This window comes from Cavia porcellus, unplaced genomic scaffold (genome assembly GCF_034190915.1).
Source record: "Cavia porcellus strain 051 isolate PalLab524CR breed Dunkin Hartley unplaced genomic scaffold, mCavPor4.1 scaffold_3, whole genome shotgun sequence".
NCBI classification, from domain to species: Eukaryota; Metazoa; Chordata; class Mammalia; order Rodentia; family Caviidae; genus Cavia; species Cavia porcellus.
The window spans coordinates 9,147,928-9,153,123 of NW_026947486.1; positions in this window are offsets into that span (position 1 = coordinate 9,147,928).

Consider the following 5,196-nt stretch of genomic DNA (forward strand, 5'->3'; position numbering starts at 1 on the left):
AGGGAAAAGGTCCATCTTCTATGACTTCTTTGAAACTGATCTGGGACAGCTGACCCTGCCTACTAGAGGAATAAAACTCTTTCACTGACTATTCCAGTGACATGTAATATTCTGGCTCCTCCTCTGGAGAAACTGGTTGGAAGCCCTAATAGCATCATCAACTTGAGATAGAATTTCTTAATGTTTCTAGACTAACAAATTAACAAATGACTTAAATAAGCTAATCAATAGGTAAATTATTGTATTGTGATGCAACAGAATATATTGATGTGCTATATGATCCAGCAATCCTATCTCAAGGTACATACCCAAAGGATATGAAATCAGTATCTTGAAGTGATATCTACACTCTCAGGTTTATTGCAGTATTATTTACAATAGCAAAAACATGAAAATAACCAAGTGTCCCATCTACAGATGAAGAGATAAACAAAAATGTCACACATACACACACAACACTATACATTATTTAGCTTTAAAAGGTAGAAAATCCTGATGTTTGTAAAAGCATGAGTGAACTTAATGGGCATTATACTAAGTGAAATAAGCCAGACATAGACAAGAAAATACTACATGATATCACTAATATGTGGAATATAATAAAGTCAAATTCGTAGCAACAGAGTCAAACAGTGGTTGCCATGAGCTGAGGAATGAGGAAATGAGCAGATTTTGGACCAGAGGTACAAACTTTCAGTTACAAGATGAGTTAGTCCAAGGTATCTAATCGAGACTAGAGTTAATAATATTGCCTTGTATACTTGAGATTTAAAAAGATCTTAAATATTATCTGTGGGAGACTTGGCTGAGAAGTGAATGATTAAACTGTGTGGCAAAATTACCCAAGCTTTCACCTTCTTTCAATCTGGGAAACTGGACTGCCAGGGGTGACTTCCTGCACACCAGCAGCAGGAGTCCGGGGAGAATTTAACATCATCACTCCCAATGGTCAAGGACCCACCCAGCTTCCAGTCAAACTAGACTGGGCTCTGCAGGTTTTGGAACTGCCTGGGCCACAACCAGTGACCTTTCAATCCAGGGAACTGAGCTGCCAGAAGGGAATCCCTGCACACTGGCGGTATGGGCCCAAGGAGAGTTTAAGATCATTGCTCCAAGTGATCAGGGACCCAATCAACTTCCAGCCATACTAGACTGCGCTCTGCAGGTTTCTTGGCTGGGCTGGGCCATACCCAGTGACCTTCTTTCAATCCAGGGAACTGGGATACCTGAGGTGAGTTCTTGCACACCAGTTCAGGCCCCAGGAGAGTTTAAGATCATCTTTCTCAGTGGTCAAGAATCCACTCAGCTTCCAGCCACACTAGACTAGGCTTGGGAGATTTGCAGGCTGACTAGACCACATCCAGTGCCCTTTTTTAATCAAGGGAGTTGAGAGCACATTAAGTGAGTTCCAGCGCATTGGCACTTGCCTGGGGAGAACTTTGGAGCACCATCCACAGTGGTTAGGTGCCCGCACAGCTTCCTGGAACACTGGAGGTGGCATGGCAGGTCCTGTGGGCCTGACTGAAAGATGCTCAGCAACCTTCATTCAGTCCCAAGAAACAAAGACATAGGAGATGATTTCCAACACGACCAGAGGAAGCTTTGGAACATCACTTGAAACACAGAAATATAGGAAATGACAAAACAGAAGACCAAAATGCAATCTCAAACCTGTAGCCCATCCCAAGAAAGCCTAGGAGCCATGTACATAGAAGAAAATATATGCCATAAACCTGAAATACCTGAAATAATAGCAACTGAAATAAAGAAGCAACTCTGGGAAACCATTAAGGAATTCAAATTAGAAATAATCTCCCAGTTAAAAGAAGAAATGATAAAAGTAATGAAAGAAATGCTGAGCACATCTAAAGAATACACAGTTAAAAAAAATTAGAGGAGCAAAACAAAAAGATAGAATCTCTGGATGAACAATATAAAAAGCAAACAGAATACATGAAGCAGACTCAAAGAGATATACAGGAAATCAAAAATTCCATTGAAAGTTGTCAAAACCATCTCAACAAAAGTGAAGATAGAATTTCAAACCCCTAAGACAAGATTGCAGCTAGTGTACAGGAAAGGAAAGATCTTTTAAAATTAACAAGGAATCAGGAAATAATAATTCAACATCTGCAAGATTATGCAAAGAAAAACAACATAAGATTGATAAGGATAAATGAAAAAGAAGGGGATAACACAAATGATATCAAGAGACTAATTACAGAAGTAATAGCTGAAAATTTCCCAAACATGAGAATGGAAAATGACATCAGGATCAGTGAAGCATTTAGAACTCCAAATAGCCATAAGCAAAATACTACACCCAGACATATAATAATCACCATCCCAGAAATCCAAGGGAGCCGGGGATTTAGCTCAGTGGTATAAGTGCCTGCCTGGCAAGCACGAGGTCATGAGTTCGATCCCCAGTACCACCAAAAAAAAAAAAAAAAAAAAAAAAGAATAGAATATTAAAAGCTGTTAGAGAGAAAAGACAGATCACCTAGGATGGAAAACCTATCAGAATCACAGCAGACTTCTCAACACAAACAATGAAGTCAAGAAGAGCATGGAGTGAAATATTTCAGATCCTAAAGGAAAATGATTTCAAACTAGACTGATGTACCTTGAAAAACTGTTCTTCAAAATGGATGGAGAAATAAGATACTTCCATGACAAAGAACAGCTGAAGAACTTCATGATCACCAAGCTAACCCTGCAAAGAATACTGAAAGGCAATCTAGATATAGGAAAAAGCCACTAAGCAAGGTAGACAATTAAATAGAATGGAAAGATAAAGATGCAACAGCAGAAAGATAACATGTCAACAATAAACCAACATATAACATTTATAACCATTAATGTAAATGGACTCAATTCACCAATTAAAAGAAACAGACTGGCAGAATGGATTAAGAAACAACATCCAACCATATGCTGTCTAAGAAGAAACCCATCTAACCCAAAAAGAAACCCACAGTCTGAAAGTCAAAGGACGGAAAACAATACTTCATGCAACAGGAACCCAAAAAAAGCAGGGGTAGCTATTCTGTTTGCAGACAATGTGAACTTCAAACCAAGAATGATCAAAAGAGATAAAGAAGGTCACTACCTACTAGTTAAGGGAAAACTTCAAGAGGAAGGGATAACAATCTTAAATATATATGCAACAAATTCCAGAGCACCCAGTTATAAAAAGCAAGTATTAACAGATATGAAAAATCAAATAAGGAATAAAACAATTATAACAGGAGTCCTTAATACACCATTGACAACAAGGGACAGATCAACCAGACAGAAAATCAGTAAAGAAATAACAGAACTAAATCACACCTGTGAACAAATGGACTAGATAGATGCATACAGAGTATTCCACCTAACAACATCAGAACATACATTCTTCCCCATAGTACATGGAATGTTCTCTAAAATAGACCATATAATAGCCCATAAAACATGCTTAAGAAAACGCAAAAGAATTGAGATTATCCCATGTGGGGTTATCAGATCATAGCACCATGGAACTAGAAATCAATGATAAAAGAAAATGCAAAAACCCCACAAACACATGGAAATTGAATAATAGGTAATCAGTGGTTCATAGAGGAAATTAAAGAAGATATTAAACAATACCTACAAGAAAACGAAAATACAAATACAACTTACCAGAATCTGTGGGATGCAATGAAAGCGATTTTCAGAGGAAAATTTATTACACTGAATTCCCACATCAGGAAAACAGAAAAAATACAAATACAGAACCTGATGTTACACGTCAAACATCTAGAAAAAGAAGAGCAAGTCAAACCAAAAGCCAAAAGAAGGAAGGAAATTATAAAAATCAGAGCAGAAATCAATGAGATAGAGACTAAGAAAACAATCTAATGAATTAATGAATCAAAGAGTTGGCTCTTTTAAAGAATAAATAAAATTGATAAGCCTTTAGCAAAGCTTATTTTAAAAAGGAAAGAAAAACCTCTAATTCATGCAATAAGGAATGAAAAAGGCAAAATCACTACAGACTCTGGAAATACAGAAGATATCAACACCTATTTCAAAAACCTCTACTCTCATAGGCTCGATAACACAGAAGAAATGGACAGATTTCGTAGAAACATATGAAGTACCAAAGTTGGGTCAAGAAGATGTAAAACTGCTGAATAACCCAATTTCTGTTAATGAAATTGAAAATGCAATGAAGTCCTTGCCTACAAAGAAGAGCCCGGGCCGCGATGGATTCACTGTGTAATTCTACAAGAAATACAAAGAAGACTTAATGCCAACACTCCTCAAACACTTCAATGAAAGCAAAAGTGAATCAATTCTTCCTAAATCATTCATGGAAGCAAATATTACTCTAGTACCAAAACCTGAGAAAGACCCAACTAAAAAAGACAAGTACAGGCCAATCTCTGTGATGAACACAGATGCAAAAATCCTCAATAAAATATTGGCAAACAGGATGCAGCAAATCATCAAGAAGATTATATACCACAACCAAGTGAGATTCATCCCTGGCATGCGGGATGGTTCAACATACATAAATCAATAAATGTAATCCACCATATCAATAAAGCCAAAAGTAAGAATCACATGATCATTTGTATAGACGCAGAAAAAAATTTGATAAGGTCCAACACTCATTCGTGATAAGAATCTTACAGAAAATTGGAATAGATGATCTTTATCTCAATATGATAGAGGCCATCTATGACAAACCAACAGCCAGTGTCATATTAAATGGTCAAAAACTGAAGGCCTTTACCTTAAAATCAGGCACAAGGAAAGGATGTCCCTTATCACTGCTTCTATTCAACATAGTACTGGAAATAATAGCCATAGAAATTAGACAAAAGAGAATTAAAAGGGGTAAAGATAGGAAAAAAAGAAGTAAAATTATCATTATTTGCACATGACATGATACTCTACATAGAAGACCCCCAAAACTTCATTGAAAGACTCCTGGACATAATAAATAAATTTAGCAATGTAGCTGGATACAAAATCAATACTCAAAAATCAATAGCATTTCTATACTCTAACAACAAAATCACTGAGAGAGAAATAAGAGAAGCCAAACCCTTCACACTAGCATCCAAAAAATTGCAATACTTAGGAATTAGTTGCATGAAAGAAGTAAAAGATCTATACAGGGAAAATTGTAATACCCTGAAAAAAGAAATCAAAGAGGATATC